The 17117-nt window shown below is 34.4% G+C and overlaps 1 protein-coding gene and 1 long non-coding RNA gene across 2 annotated transcripts in view; one reads left to right on the forward strand and one right to left on the reverse strand.

Moving 5' to 3' along the window:
* The window catches only part of LOC140691564 (uncharacterized), a 35268-nt gene extending 20614 nt beyond the window's left edge, over positions 1 to 14654 (reverse strand). Inside the window, exon 1 of the long non-coding RNA XR_012067301.1 lies at positions 14430 to 14654. This is a non-coding gene — a long non-coding RNA (uncharacterized lncRNA). The remainder of the gene's footprint in view (positions 1 to 14429) is intronic.
* GPR158 (G protein-coupled receptor 158) overlaps positions 1 to 17117 on the forward strand; it is a 298552-nt gene that overhangs the window by 67930 nt on the left and 213505 nt on the right. The window lies entirely within an intron of this gene.

The raw sequence follows: 17117 nt of genomic DNA on the forward strand, positions 1-17117 counted from the left end.
TGAGGCAAAGAAATAGAACAGCAAATGTTCCTTCAAATTACAACACAAGAGGAAGGTTATCTGGGGATGTACTAGACTTAAAATTTTATGAACCAAGGCTGAGCTCCTAGAATTATAGGTATATCCATGCAGATGTCAACATCATAATTTCATGGGATTCTAGAACCTAAGAGCTGAAGGACTCTGTAAGACAAGAAGGGCATGTCTTATCCAAAGTCACACAACATGTCATAGCTGGGACTGGAATTCAGATATTCTGATTCCAAGGTTATTTTAAAATTTCACTGCTTATAAGCGCTGTATTGTTTTCCAGTTCCTGGAGATGCACCCTGCTTTATCACCTATGTTCTTCCCTATCCTTTCTAGTTTGCTTTGTGGGATGTGCTCACCAGGCACTGTTTCAGTCACACTTCCAGTTCTGGCACCCTTATTGTCACTAGCAATACTACTTAACCTAAAGGGGAATGACTTAGTAGATTACACAGTCTTACCTAGATTCTTCTCACTTGCACACAGAGAGAAGCAGTTTATTTGACAGAGAGAAGCAGTTTATTTTACCTGCAGTTGAAAATCTGTCCTGAGAATATTCAAGGACTTTCTTAAGGGAATTAATATCTTAACTCTTTTGTACCAATGTAAAGATTTCCATCATGTGTAGAAAATAGCACTCCCTTTACTGTAAGCATATTTTGGGGATTAAAAAGATGAGTTAATTCCTACCTACTATGACTAAAGTACTTCAGGAAGTCTAGCCAGGCAGGCCTATTATGGACTGTAGCTAATTAAAGAGAAGTGCTTCCCAGTTCACTTCTTCTGTACCTTCTTTATGCATTGAAGAAAATGGTTTTTACTCAACATGATGTTTCTCTGGTATATGTGGTTTAGAAAAAGAGGCAAGTTGGTAGTGCACCACTTCCTCTGTGATGGATCTTTTACAGTTGGGATGCTTTTGTCTCCACCTAGCCCATGTATTATTCTGCCTTTGAAGTCAGCATTTTTTATTAAAGTTATTTATAAAACACAGATGTCTACGATTGTTTTGATTGCATTGCTGAACTCTTCCTAAAACTTTTTTTCTTTAGTAGATATTTACTTTCCTCATGTCTTCAGAAAACATATACATGCACACACTTCATGTGGTCCCACCACATCCTATATAACATGTGGATGATAAAATAGGCTGGCTTCTAAAATAAGCTATTTATTACTATTTGAAGAAATAGTAATGATATAAAGGGAGCATAGAAGAGCTTTACTGAGGAGATAATTTTATGTGACGATTAACTAATATGCATCTCCAATAGATACGCATTACTTAACAGCATAGGAATTGTGTCTGATGTGTAAAACAACTTACTCCACAGCGTTCACTACATATAGACCAGCATAAGGAAACTGGTGACAGCTGAGAAGCAAATTATCAAACTCCAAGGTAGATGAGTATGTGTTTCTGAGGTCAAAAAGTGACCCACTCTTTTAAAGCCCATTAATGCAGGTGTTTTAAAAAACTTAATTTTGCTTCATGCTACCAAACCATCAAAGCCATGTAACTATTTAGATGGACATTGAAGAGATATTATGAAGTATTATAACTCTACCCAGCGTTATGGAAATGAACTAAACCTTTATTTTGTTTTTGATGTAGTATAATCAATTAAGTAAATTCCTGATTGTAAATATAGATACTTCATCTTCCATTTCCTAAATTCTGACTTTTGTGTGTGCTGGGAATTGAAGCTATATAAAAGCTGAGTTATGGTGACAAAGAAAAAGGAATTAAATTATTGGGAAAACAATGTTGCTAGAATTATAGAAAAGTTATTCTTGTTCAAAAAAGTGGTTAGGGACCATCTGTTTAGGAAAAATTATATTAAATTATGCTAATTTAATAACATTTTTAGTTCTAGAATCCTGCTTATTGCCTCTTAATATTAAAGCATTATGTGCTTGGATTTTGTTTAAATCACATTTAAAAAGTTTCCATAAAGTTAAGTTCTGTAGGACCTGTTCCACAGTTTCATAACAAATTTTATAATTTGGGCTTTGTTGAGAAGTGTGTTTTCAAAATATAGTCCAGGACTGCCTCCATCAAAATCTTCAGAGTTGTTTGTCAAAAACACAGATTTTTGAGGTTCTTCTCAAACTGACCCAATTCCTGACTTAATAGGAACCTCAGGGTATTCCAATATACACTAAACATTGAGAACCATTGCTTTATTAAGTAGTAATCCTTTTCCTTTTATAGACCTCCTCCCACTGAATTCTTGAAACAGTCTCTTGTTCTCTACCTTAGCTCCTCATTAACAACTATAGGAGCAGAAGAGACAAATGACTTTCATACCAATAGCAGTCTTTTCAACACTTTTCCTTCATATGTTGCCTGAAAGAGAAACCAGAGACATTTTCAAAGGGAAAATGGAGAGGTGGATGTTTGATACTTGAATGCTGCCAGGCCTCCTTACCATCTCTCATTGCCCCAACCCAGACATGGCACCAAAGAATGGACATGATAGTGACTTTCATTTCTATAGCCCCCTTCTATTGAGAAAGAAAGTACACAATGAAAAAATTTATATAACTTGTACCCAGAAGGAAAACTAGATCATTTTGCTCAGTTCTGTCATTTTACATGTAGAGAAAATGATGCCTAGATAGGTTATGTGATTTGTCCAAGGTCATACTCCTAATTGTTGTCAGAGCTTAAATAGGGACCCAGGTATCCTGACTTCCAGACCATTGATCTTTTTAGGGCAAGTTATTATAAACATATTGTATATTACAATTACTTCCTTTAAGAGAAAATTGTTTTGTGGCTAGAACATCATTATTTAGTGTTCTTAGTAGTCTCACTGCTTTCCTAGACCTGTTTCTATTTATAGTATGTTGTGGGAAAACAGCATTCTAACAACACGTTTCTTATTGAGTGAATTTTGGTGCAAACTGTAGCTTTCAAAGGAATTAGATCCCTTTTGCTTGAGGTTGAATTTGGTAACACTTTATTTTAGGTGTCAAGGCATGGTATATTTAATTAGCATGCACTGTAATAACACTGATCAGTGTGAATTCTGCTGATTAAAATCTGGATATTTCTATTACTGTACTTGGGGCAGAATTCACCTGCTTCCTGTTATATTTACTGGACTCTTCTTTCACTCAGTTTTGATTTAGCAAACACACACACACACACACACACAACCCCAAATAAAATAAAACTGCTTTTTGTTTCTTCCTTTGGGAAATTTAATTGATGGTTGTTGGATATATTCAAAATAGTGCCTGGGGCAGAGTAACAAGGTCTTTGTCCTTCCTGATCATGTGACAACTCAAGTGGGTAGTTATTTGAATTTGGATATAGGCCATTTTGATAATGTACTGTTGTAATAAAATCATTCTTCTCTAAAAATCTAGACAGAGAACTAAGAAACACAGAACATTAGTCCAAACAGATCAGTAGAAATACCTGTAGATGAATCTTGTCTGTAAAGAGATAAGGCAAGAGGAATACTTTAACTTGAGTGAGAGAATTGTCACATTTTGTACATGAAAAATAGTAGTCCTGAAGAGCAGAATCTGCTGAGAGCATTTTGAATGAAGAAAAATGCTTTCTCCATTACAAACCTAAGCAAGAAACTCACCTGAATTAACTTCAGATTTTGAATCAAGAAAAGTGAAGGCAAGTAGAATGATTTGGGAACAGATGTGTCACAGAAGCAGTAAGAGCAGTGAAACATATGTTCTAGGACCTCCACCCCCCCATCCCCTGCCATACACACACATACCCAGAGTATTAAAAGCATCCATCTATTAATTTGATCTTAATTGAAACTTTTCAAAGAAAACTAAAAAGTAACAGGAGTTTTTGAGCAGAGCTATAATGAGTAGGATAGTACTATCAGCTCCTGCAGAGGAAAAAAGGCAACAAAAGCCTTCTATTGCTGGCAGAATGATTCATATGATACTCTGAAAAGCTGGATAAAATAAAATAAACATAATTTTCATTGAATAGCTGACTTTGTAAAAAAGTCAGCGAAATCTTCAAGTTCCAAAAACAAAATTTTAGAAACAAATCTAAAACAAAATTCAAACCTCAAGCAATTACGGAGTTGAAACAGAGAGGTAAGCAAGTTTGGGAACTTGGCAGTTAATAAGGAAATAGAAGATTAACCCCACAGTTGAGAACTTGGACACAATGCACAAAAACCAAACTCTTCATCTTGAAATTATGGACTATGTTATTTTTCTTAGTCATTTACAAAAGAGGAAACATTTAGAAAAATTGACCGTGAAGCCATGAATCAACTTCAGTCAGGTTTAAAGAGCAGTTTTATACTGACCACACCACGTGCACTGCCCATGCAGTTAAAATAGTCATCAGTTAAAAAAAAAAAAAGAAAGAACTAATCCTCTCTCTGTCTTTTTATCTAAATTACTTCTAAATAACTCATGGGTAAAATAAGAAAGCAAAATGGAAATTTTAAAAATACCTAGAATTAAACAATAATGAAAATAATATAAATCAAAGTTTGGGGATATAGTAAAGGTGGCACTTGGAAGTGACTCTGTAACCTTAAATGCTTATAATAGAAAAAAAAAAGGCTGAAAATAAATGAGTTAAGTGTCTAACATAGGAAGTTAGGAAAAAGTAGAATAAGCTAATAAACTCAAAGATAGAAGGAAGAACACAGTGAAGAGCAAAATTAATGAAATAGAAGACAATACAGAGGGCCAATAAAACCTAAAGTTAAATGAATAAAATTGACAAATTTCTGGTGATGTTTCTCACCTGAGTATAAAATGTAAAGAGACCCATCACAAGGATACCAGTGTAGGTATAGAAATATCCAAATAAGAACAACTTTAATTAATTCTTTTCTTCTACAAATTTAAGCTTTATTTTAAAATTTACATGGATGAAAATGAACTGTTTTTAGTATCTATGAGTTTTGATACATAGAGTTGAGTATCTGTCATAATCAAGTCACAGATCAATCATTCTCCCAAATTTCTTTGTGTTGTCACTTTTCGGTTAGCTAGTCCCCACTCCTTGAAACTTCTGGCAACCATTGATTCTGTTCTCTGGCCCTGAAATTTTGCCTTTTCCACAAAGTCATGTAAATGAAGCCATACAGTATTTAGCCCTTTGTATCTAGATTCTTTCATTTAATATAATACATTTGATAAATGTTCATACTATATGTGTCAATAGTTTGTTTCTTTTTGTTGTTAAGTAGCATTCCCTTGTATGGGTATACCACAGTTTTGTGTATCCATTCACCCCTTGAAGAACATCTGAGATGTTTCCAGTTTTTAACAATTATGCATAAATATTCATGTACAGATTTCTGTGTGAACATAAGTTTAATTTCTCTTGGTAAGTACTAGGAGTCGGATTGGCAAACGTAAATGCATTTCAAGCCTTAAAAAAAACAAAACAAAACCAAACCACCAGCCATACTGTTTCCCAAAGTAGCTGTATCATTTTGCATTCCCACTAGCAGTATCAGAGGATTGCATCTGTTTTGCGTCTTCACCAGCACTTGCAACTTTCAATTTTTAAAAACATGTTAGCCAGTCTAATAGATATATGATGGCGTGTACTTGTGGTTTTAATTTGTGACTTAATTTGTATTGCCCTAATGATTAAGGAAATTGAACATACTTTCATGTGCTTATCTATATGTCTTCTTGGTGAAGTTTCTGTTTAATTTTTGTTGCTGTTGCTCACTTTCTAATTGGATTGTTTATTTTCTTAATTTGAATTATCACAGTTCTTTATATATTCTGAACATCCTTGTTTGTGATTTACTAGCCTTAATATAGGTTGCTCATTTTAGTTTCTAATATTTTGTTGAGAATTTTTGCACCCATGATAAGACATGTCAGTCTCTAGTTTTGTTGTAATGTCTGTCTGGTTTTAGCATCAGAGTAATACTGGCTCCTAAAAGTGATTTGGGAAGTGTTTAATTCTCTTACGTTTTCTGGGAGAGTTTGTGTAGAGTTGGCATTATTTCTTCCTTAAATGTTTGATAGAATTTACCAGTAAAAGATCTGGATCAGGAGTCTGACTCTCTCCCTTCTTTCCTCTGTCTTTCTCTCTCTCTCTCTCTCTGTTTGCAGTGGTTTTTGTTTAAAAAAAATTACTGAAATATATTTGACATATAACATTGTGCAAATTTAAGGTGTAAAAAAAATAAGGACATTGAAAAAGACATACTATTCAAGCATCAATCACCCACTTTTTGAGGACTAAATTTAGAGTTTGAACCCATGTTTTCATATCACTAAGCTTTATTGCTTCTCAAGAAAAAAAGTATAAAAGGATCACAAATCAGGGTAACTGAGAGTTCTGAGGAGCATTTATTTAGTTCTGCTCTTTTTTTTAATAAATGAAACCTTAAACAGATGAGTTAAAGGCGTTATCAAGGGCTAAACACAGTTTGTGGCTGATTTAATACAGAACCAAGATCTTCCATTTCTCATTCTAATTTTACTTAATAATAACATTTAACTACTAATGGTAGTACAGTTCCAGTACTCCTGGAACTTATTTAAATTCACCTATTTGATTTTCATTCAATTTATTTTTGGGGGGAAAATATGATCGCTTGATTTTCTTTTCACTTTATGTTGCTGGGAGAAAATGTATTCAAATATAGAATCTTAATCCTTCTAGGTTTTCTAGTCTTAGAGGTTCATTTTTCAGTTATTCCCCTTATTTAGACTAGAATTTATTTAGTTTCAGCTCAAGCGATGAAGGTGAGCGTAATTTTCAGATTGCTGTTTAATTATGTCACATCTACTTCTATAGGCCAAGAACAGAACTCATGCAAAATTAAAACAGCTATCCTTGTTCAGACAGAAAAACAAGTAAATACACATAGATTGGAACTGTCAAAAGTTCTTTCCCTGTAGTTGTTTGTTAACTAATATACTTGATTATATAAGCCATTTGTTCCACTCGGGCTTTTTCCAGAATAATAACTAACCCTTATCAGTCCTTGGAATGAATGAATCTTAAATATATAGTTCATTCATGATCATAGTCCTATTCCTAACTCTTCCCTTCTGCTTGATACAGTGCTTAAGGAAATTCACATACCATTTAACGTCAGAATTTCTATCTTATATTCTTCCTTTCTCTTTCTTTTCCACTTTTCTGTGATGCTGACATATATATAGGAGAGTATAGTGGGATAGGAGTCAGAAAACTTAGTCATGTTTTGTGACTTACTAGCAACTTGGCCTCTAGCAAATGTTTTAATATTTTTGAGCCTCTGTTTTTTCACCTTCACTTCATGGTACATGTGGATCAAACTAGACAGTTTATTCACCCATAAACATTTATTGAACTTCTTTTATATGCAAGACACAAGGATGGGCACTGGGGACGCAGAGTTGAATAGGACATTGCTGCTTCCCAGTGAGTACATGTTCTAGTATGGGGCTTGATGTGTAAATAATTGTGACATGCAACCAAATGTATGAATGTAGTGTAGGAGAATCATACAGGAGAGAGTCAGAAGATTCACAGGGCCCAGATTTAAAATAGGAATAAAAATCCACTAAGCAGGTGAGGAGAAAGCATTCCAGGCAAAGGGAGTAACACTCAAATATTTTATAAGTGTGCATCAAGAGCTGGTACAGATCCACAAATGTCATTGTTTTAAAGAAACTATATATCAAAGGATTATGAAAAATGTAATTTGAATTTTGAAAACCATCTTCTTGTGATTGTTGATAATAACCTTAGAGAAATGCTTGTTTTAAATTCATGAATAAGATATGGAGATAGAATGACAAATCAAGACTGCAATTAATTATAAGAAATTGGATCCTCTAAGTCTTCATTATGAGCCATGTTAATTAACATTTCATTAATTACCTTGATAATAAAATAATCATGCAATTAGTGACCCTATGAAGTCATAAAATCATAACAAACACAAGGTAACATTGCTTAGAATGTCAAGGTTAAATAACTGAATATAGGATTGGCTGGCATTATAGTCAAAACCCACACAACATAGAAAAAGCAAAAGATAGGAAAACTTACTCAGATTTAGTATGGCTCTTTTTATCCAGCATCTCAAAGGCATTTCATAACACTGACTTTTAGAAAATAATTCCATATACTACCTCTCTGATTTTCTAACAGAATTGAATTCCTATTACTGCTGTCTTCTTGAAGTGTATCATTTGGGATACTCTGGGAAAATTTTGTCCTCAGAGGTTAGAATTTAAGAAGAAAATTACAAGGGAAGATAGTTAATAATGTATGTAATCCAGTGTTTAAAGTTGTACTAACGTCTACAAAATCCATTAGTAAAGCTTAAAAGCAAAAGAGGAAAATTCACATGATGGTGAAACCTTAAAATAATATATCAGTTCAAGGAAAAAGAAAACGTGATTTCAAAAGGAAAGGGAAGGGCAGTAGAAAGCATCCAAGGGAGAAATAGATGAATAGTCATATAAAATAATAGTCAAAAAATGTAGTTTTTTTGTCATTAGCAATAGAGGTATACTAGATAGTCAGATGGTGATGAATTTGTAGCAGGGAGGTGTTCCTATGTATAAGGCAAGGCATTTCATGGAGTATTTTCTTCTATTTGTTTGTCTTACTATATATTCTCTCACTTTGAACCCAAGTAGGGTAATTTTATTTAGTTCTTCTAGATAACTGTATATTATGCAAATAAAATTTCCTTTTGAAATGTTGAATTAAAACCCCATCTTAAGTGAACCAAATATATTTCTTTGGTTGTATAGGGACCTCAAAGTACGGCACATTAAAAATAATTTTCTACTGTAAAAGAAATTTAACCAAAATATGTAAAAACTTAATGAAGAGAATGTCATAATTAGAAAAAATTAAAATGTTTATTATACTAATGCCATGATGCACTTAATAGTTGCACATTGCCTTCTGCATGCAGCCATATCTTTAACATAATTGCAGTCATAATGTGTATCATATTATAATTTTTGTATTATGAATTGCCATCTCTCTTCATCTTATAAAAAATTTGTCAGCTTATGAAGAGAGGCACAATAGGACAAGATAACAAACAAAAAACAAAAAAATCAAAGAAAATTCAAGAGAAAGAGAAGAGTAGGAAAATAAGAAATGTATGGGGTAATATACAAAACATATGCCATTAGATTCTAAATGTAGGCTATAGATTTATTTTTGAGCAGCCACACAAAGAGGGAAATGGGATCTATTCCTGACTTACAGTAAACTACAGATTTAAAAAGGCCAGTTGTTTAGGAGAAGGGACAAGTGTTCTTAATCCTGAGGTCATATAGAAATTTCTTTTGTTTGTCATTGTAAAGAGAATACAGTGGCTTCAACATCACTCTGGTATCAAATGTGCAACTCATAAATTCATGGGGCTACTTTTTATAACATACATTTTTATATATTAGATGTTAGCAAAGAGTATAGAACCAAAGTTAACATACAATAATGCATTTTAAGGAAGCATTTAAATCAATAATTCCATTTGCTTTAGGATTTAGAATGTCTATTTGGAATAAGCTGATTGTTCCTTTTGTCTTAAAAAACAATCTTTCAAGGTTACTTTGAATGGACATTTCTTTCCTTTCTTTTGGATAAATTTTCCCATGATGAGTAGACAGTTTAAAGCATTTCACTGGCTTTAGATCTAGCTATGCTTTTCAGTGCAAGCTTCCCTAACTCCCTTTTCATCGCTAGTTTATTAGCTCTATATAACCAAGTCACTGAATGAGGGAGCAAAGGGTTTGGCAAACAGAAATAAAGATAAGTTTAGTATAATGACTTGTGAAAAGAGCACAAAATGAAGCCAGTAAATAAAATAATAGATTTTAAATATGTTAACCTAAATTATACAAATTTGAAACAAACTTTATACACAGAGTTGCTTTTATCTCTCTCTACACATGTACACATGTGCACATGTGCACAAACACACACACACACACACACGTATGAAAAGAGAAAGAAATTTATTTCCTGGACAAAATTCAATATTTTCTTGGTTAAGCTGATTTCTTTTCTCCAAGAATTACTATGGCATTTGCTGTAAAAGACACTTCTCTGTCCAGAATTATGTAGTTCATTAAGGAAGTAAACAATGATGGATGATAATAAAAACAACAAAGGTTATAAGGAGAAAGCAGTCACATTGAGTAGGATGTGATTTTTCCCATAAAGAAAATGGTTTAGAGATTTAATCAATTACAAAGACAGTATGCAAAAGTTACCTTTTGCTATTAGTAAAAAATTATGTTTTCTACCATTCCTAGCCAAAGTTATAAGCTCAATGATTTCTAAATGACCCTTTGAGATTTTGCAGTTTTTCCTTTGTGGGTCAACTGTAAAAGATACTTCCTTCATACACTACTGCTTGATGAGTGTTCATTTTCTAATAGAAAACATAGGGATTTGTACAGTTATTCATTCTCTACTTTTTAAAATTTTTATGATTTAAAAAAACCTAAATTATAACATTGTTGCTGTATGGAATCAGGGAAGATATCTGACCATGAAACAGCCTGGTACTTGATTGTCCCACTTATGTAGTGGGTCTAGTCTTCCTAGGATGAGTAAGTCTTAAAAAATGGGGATAATCTTCACATAAGTTTAGTCCTTGTTTAGAAGATACACAATAACTAGTAAATATTAGTCTCTCAAAAAGTGGTAGCCATATTGTTATTGCTGGCGATGTTATTTTTTGATGCAAATTGGCAAGAATTGGGACCAAATTTCTTGCAAAGGTCCTTGTAGGCACCATTCTTTTCTAGATAAGTGTTTAGGATTAGAGGGAGCATATTAGACATTATTCCATCACAGCAGGTGGTAGTCTTGCTTCTGGGGACCATCCTGTCTCCTTAACCCTTGTTTGAGGATTTAAATGTTTTCTTTAAATTTGTAAATTCTCATATTTTAAATGATGTAGGTTTACTAATAAACAAATTAATTTTCTTTTATCTTGTCATCGTTACATCAACCCCATTTATATTACTGTTGTGTAATCAATCAACTAGTGAAAGATGAATGAAAATCTAGTTATTTGAACCAAGGGAAGGACTGCTGACTAAAAGTAAGCAAACAGAACACCTTTATTGGGAAGACCCCGGGAAAAACTTTGTGAGTTATAATCACTTAATAAAAATTTTTAATCAGAATTGAAAATCATGTCTTAATACTCTCTTGTAATTAAAAACAGAGGTGGAAATCCCTCTTTAAATCAACTTAGTTTGCTCAGCAAGATAATTTCAGTTCATAAAGGCATGTTCTTGCTGAATTTTCTGAGTCGTGCTTGTGACTCATTGGGCTAGCTTTGATGATGGTGAGTCATTTCATATTTTCTGGGAATGAGACTACCTGACTATCATTGCTTTATCTTTGGTTTGCAGTGAGTTGAGAAAGTGAACCATCCCAGGTGACAGAATAGATAGCAAGAGGAATATGGAAGGAAAAGCCAACCCCTATGATTTGGGTAGAATCTCACCCATCAGGTAAAGGGCCAGTGATTTGTGTATTAAAAGAGGTACTAATCCAGCAAGTGGTCTAATATTGCCAAGAATTTTCTTCTTGGCCTCTTAACTAAGAACATGGAAGCAAAATTTTCCATAGGCAATAGCATTCTTTGCATTTTTAAAACATAAGTTTATACAGAGGCAAGATATTGGTCCTATCTGTGAGTTCTATGATGTCAAATTCTTAGGATGTCTAGCTTGTCAGATCAGCATCTAGATTTGTAAAATGCACAGAAGCTGAAAGTAAAAATTAGTAGTATTATTAACATCTGATAATATCTCACTTCTATTGATTTAATACTTTAAAAAGAAGAGGGCATACGAGTTGACTGCTTTCTCAGTATTTCATTTGGAGATTTATTTACCTATCCCTTTCTCAGCCCACTCTTTTCCCCAGTCTTCCCCGTGTCAGCACCTCCCCATGTCACCCACCTGTAGTCAGAATCCTAATAATCATACTTAACTGTTGTTCTGATTAGCTTCATCAACTCTTTTATCGACATCTGTCTCTTTCTTAAAAATACATCCTAGATCCATGCACTTCTCATTGTCTTCACTGTTAAATCCATAGGTCAAACCTCATTATATATTATGTGGCCTTCTCTAGTGGTTTCTTAACTGGCAGCCCTACTTACATGCTTGCCCTTTCTAGTCTGTTCACCCAGCAGCCAGGCTAATCAGTTTAAAAAACAAATCAGATCATGTCTCTCAGTCGCTTAAAATCTCCCAGTGGCTTTGCTTCCCTTCCCTTTATCCTTCAAACAAAACCTGAAAACACTTTTCATGGTCTACTGGAGCCAGGAACCTGAACCTGCCAAGTCCCTCCAGACTAAGGGGTTTGCTTTACCTAACATACTCTTCTTCTTTGTAAGATACTCTTTACAAAGCTCTCTTCTTCTGGTCTCCGCTCAGATATCAAAAAAGGCTTCTCTGGCCCCCTTTAAAAAAATAACATGTTGGGTCAGTGATGTTAGAAGCAGAGCCTGCAATAAGTATTCTTGTGAAAATTATTTATTGAGGGGGAATGGGAGAAATATTATAGGGCAGGGAAAAAGCTAGATGAAGACATGGGCTCAGCTGGGGATTTGCTTTAGTTTGGTTGCATCTGGAGTACTGGAGCATAAATCTTATCAAAGCCTTTGTCCTACCTGGAGGCAAAGAGACAGGCCATTTGTCTGCCATGTCAGTCTGTCATTGGCTGCTCCTGGGATGGCAGTAATGGGATGCAGCCTCCCAGATAAGGCACCTCCCATTCAGTGGAAGGCAGTTCTCTAGGAAAGGAGGTAGCTGTGAACCTTTAGCAGCCATCACTGACTGAAGCTGAGGGTGTGTATATCATTTTGTGAAAGGGGATCTGGGTGAGTCACCAGCAGCATCCCTTCCAAGTAGCCTCCCCAGTTATGTACCCTGCTTGACTTTTCTTTCTTTTTTTTTTTAACATTTTTTATTGATTTATAATCATTTTACTATGTTTTGTCAAATTCCAATGTAGAGCACAATTTTTCAATTATACATAAATATATATATATTCATTGTCACATTCCTTTCTCTGTGAGCTACCATAAGATCTTGTATATATTTCCCTGTGCTATACAATATAATCTTGTTTATCTATTCTACAGTTTTGAAATCCCAGTCTATCTCTTCCCATCCCCTCCACCCCCTTGGCAACCACAAGTCTGTATTCTATGTCTATGAGTCTATTTATGTTCTATGTTTATGCTTTGATTAATTGATTGATTGATTGATTGATTAGATTCCACATATAAGTGATCTCATATGGTATTTTTCTTTCTCTTTCTGGCTTTTTTCACTTAGAATGACATTCTCCAGGAACATCCATGTTGCTGCAAATGGCATTATGTTGTCGGTTTTTATGGCTGAGTAGTATTCCGTTGTATAAATATACCACGTCTTCTTTATCCAGTCAGCTGTTGATGGACACTTAGGCTGTTTCCATGTCTTGGCTATTGTAAATAATGCTGCTATGAATATTGGGGTGCAGGTGTCATCCTGAAGTAGGGTTCTTTCTGGATGTAAGCCCAGGAGCAGGATAACATACAAGAACTCATACCAGTCCTTCTCAAACTCTTCCAGATGATTGAAAAGGAGGGAATACTCTCAAACTCATTCTATGAAGCCACCATCACCCTAATACCAAAACCAGGCAATGACACTACCAAAAAAGAGAATTATAGGCCAGTATCACTGATGAATATAGGCGCCAAAATCCTCACCAAAATATCAGCAAATAGAATCCAACAGCACATAAAAACACATCATGACCAAGTGGGGTTCATCCCAGGGACACAAGAGTAGTTCAACATATGCAAATCAATCAATGTAATACATCACATCAACAAGAGAAAGGACAAAAACCACATGATCATCTCAATAGATGCAGAAAAAGCATTTGATAAAATTCAACACCCATTATGATAAAAACCCTCACCAAAGTGGGTATAGAGGGGACATATCTCAACATAATAAAAGCTATATATGTCAAACCTACAGCCAGCGTAGTACTCAATGGTGAAAAACTGCTTGACTTTTCATTACATTTATTCTTACTTGTGTTACTTGTGTGTGAGAATTATATTATCTAACATGTGTGTGCCTGCCATCTGTCTTCCTTTTTTAAAGATTTTTTAAGATTAAAATGAAAGCTTCATGAGGACAGGGACTTTGTCTTGCTTATTGCTGTATTTCTTGTGCCCAGATAAATACCCAGTACATTAAAAGTATCCAATAAAAATAACCATAGCTAACTTTTAAGTGCTTAAGCATTCCAGGTTAATTCACTTAATTATCATAACAATTTTATAAGGAAGACACTATTATTATCCTCATTTTACAGGGAGGAATGTGAGACAGAGGGTCAAAGTAACTTGCTCACAGTTACTTACAGTATTTAGGAAGTGGTGGGTCTAGGATTCAGCTCCAGGCTGTCTGCTGACTTTCAATGAACAGTTTGTTGAGAGTTGAAGGAATAAGTCAATTGAGTTGAGTTCATCAAGCATTTTCTAGGTAGTTTCTACCTTTCTGTCACCTTGTTTCAGCCCTATAATGAAATGGGAGTTCAGTAAAATTCATCCTTCAGTGTCTTTCTGTGCCTGTGTCCTGCAGCACAGGCTTAGGTAGCAGCAGGCTGGTACTCTACTCAGGCTACCCATTGCTTATGGCCTGTATTTAGCTCTTTGTGACATAGTCACTGGTTTTTTATGATGTGCTCCATATTATAAGCACTTTGCCAGGAGTTTAAAGAACTGGATCCTACTTCTAGGTCTGATATTGCTATCTGTGCAGACCAGGACAACTTTGTCCATCTCTCTATCCTCAGTTTCTTTATTTATAAAGTGACTTAAGTTTTTGCCAGATAAAAAGTTTTTGGTTTTTTTTTTTTTTTTTTTTTGCCAGATAAAAACAGTTTTGGCACGCTTTATATTATCCCGTAGGTCCCTTATATTGTTTTCATTGTTTTTTATTTGTTTTTCTCTCAGCTGTTCTGATTGGATGCTTTCTGTTGCCCTGCCTTCTAGGTCACTTATTCGTCCCTCTGCATTATCTAGCCTGCTTTGTACAGCCTTTAGGTCAGCTCTCACCTCAACAAATGAGTTTACCAGTTCTACTTGGCTCTTCTTTACAGATTCAGTTTCACTTATGACATATTTTATATCTCTAAACACCATCTCTTTTAGTTCCTTCAGTACTTTGATCAATTCTTTTTTGAAATCTTGATCTAGTAGGCCGTAGATGTCTATTCCATTGATCGTTCTTTCAGGGGATTTCTCTTGCTCTTTCAATTGGAAGTGTTTCCTCTGCTTCTTCATGTTGCTCATATCTCTCTGGCACTGTGGTTTATGGAGTATCAGTTATCTATTGTGGTCCTTAAGGAGTTAATTTATTTATCTATCTAATACCTATGCAGGAATAAAACTTTTAAAAAAAGAGAGAGAGAGAATTTTAAAAGAAGGGAGAAATAAAAATGTTTGAAAACAGGTATAATCAATAATAGAAGAGCAATTTGAATCAGACTAGCAATCAAGTTGAGAAGTCTTTTTAAAAACCTTAAAAAAAGGAAAAAAGAGCAAAAAACAATATTTGAAACCTGTGTATAATCAGTAACAGGAGATCAAAACCAAGAGAAATGAAAATGAAATCAGGTGGATTTTTAGAAATAATAATAATAATAATATTTTAAAAGAAAAATTTAAAGGGGGTTAAAACTGGAAGCATATACAATTGTTTAGAAAGTAAAAATTAAAAAGGTAATAGAAAATAGAACAGATTAAAAAAGAAAATAAAGAGAATTTTAAAAGAAGGGAGAGAAAGGTTTGAAAATAGTGTATAATCAATAATAGAAGAGCAAGTTGAAGCAGGATAGCAATTTGTTTGAGACCTCTATTAATAACCTTTAAAAAAGGAGAAAAGAGGAAAAAAAATTGAAACCTGTGTATAATCAATAACAGATTAAAACCAAGAGAAATAAGATTGAAATGAGGTGGATTTTTAAAAAATAATAATAAAAAATATATTTTAAAAGAAAAAAGCAGATTAAAGCTGGAAGCATATATAATTGTTAAAAAGTAAAAATGAAAAAGGTAATAGAAAATAGAACCAATAAAAAAAGATTTAAAAAAGAGGGGGGGAGGTTCTCATGGAGACTGTGTGCTCGTAATGATTTTATCAATAAGTCTTTCTGCCTTTGCCCTGTTTTGTGAACTCAGCTTGCTATTTCCAGAGGCCCTTCCTTGGTGGCCTCCTCTGTGCTGCTCCCAGTGCCTGACTGCAAGCAGCTCACGCCCCCTCCCAGCACAGCAGTCAGGTGCTGCTCTCTTTTGCGAGGGTGGGCGGGTCACTCCCCCTCCCCCTCCTAATCCTGCAGTCAGATGCTGCTCGGGTGAGGCAGGCAAGAGGGTCACACCCCCCTAAAGTTCTGCTTCTTTTTGTTTCTTTTTCTTAAAATTTTTCTTTCTTCTCTCTCAAGTACAGGTCTTCTCTTTTTCCCTGACTAGGCATTTGAGCTAATTAAAAGAAATGCTCGAGTTTGTTTCCATTTCTCTGCTGTTAGAGGGGTTAGTAAGGTTGCCAAGAAGATAAAATCTCTGTTTATTTACTCCAGTCAGAAGAAGGTGATTTTCACTTTACCTTTAAGTTTCATTCTTCTACTTAACTTCTTTAGCTGGAGCTAAATGTTACTTGATGTACATACAGTACTCATTTATTTTCTAAACTGTTTTGTCAGCAATAATTTGAGATTGTGGTTACCATAACTGAAAATCTTTCTTTTGAATTTATTTTGTAAGTTATATCTTTCACTTGGAATAATTTGAACGTGTTTTCCGTATAAATTTTGAACGAAGAGTTTAATTTATATTACATTTTAGAAGCATTTGATATCAGTTTTCTATTATTTCTGTAACAAATTACTCACATTTAGTGGCTTAAAACAACACAAGTATATTATTTTACACTTTTGTAGATTAGAAGTCTGACACAGGTCTCGCTGAGCAAAAATCAGGGTGTCAGCAGGGCCACACCCCTTTTTGGAAGCTGTAAGGAGGACCTGTTCACTCACCTTGTCCAGCTTTATC

The sequence above is a fragment of the Vicugna pacos genome, chromosome 35 (assembly GCF_048564905.1).
Source record: "Vicugna pacos chromosome 35, VicPac4, whole genome shotgun sequence".
Taxonomy (NCBI): Eukaryota; Metazoa; Chordata; class Mammalia; order Artiodactyla; family Camelidae; genus Vicugna; species Vicugna pacos.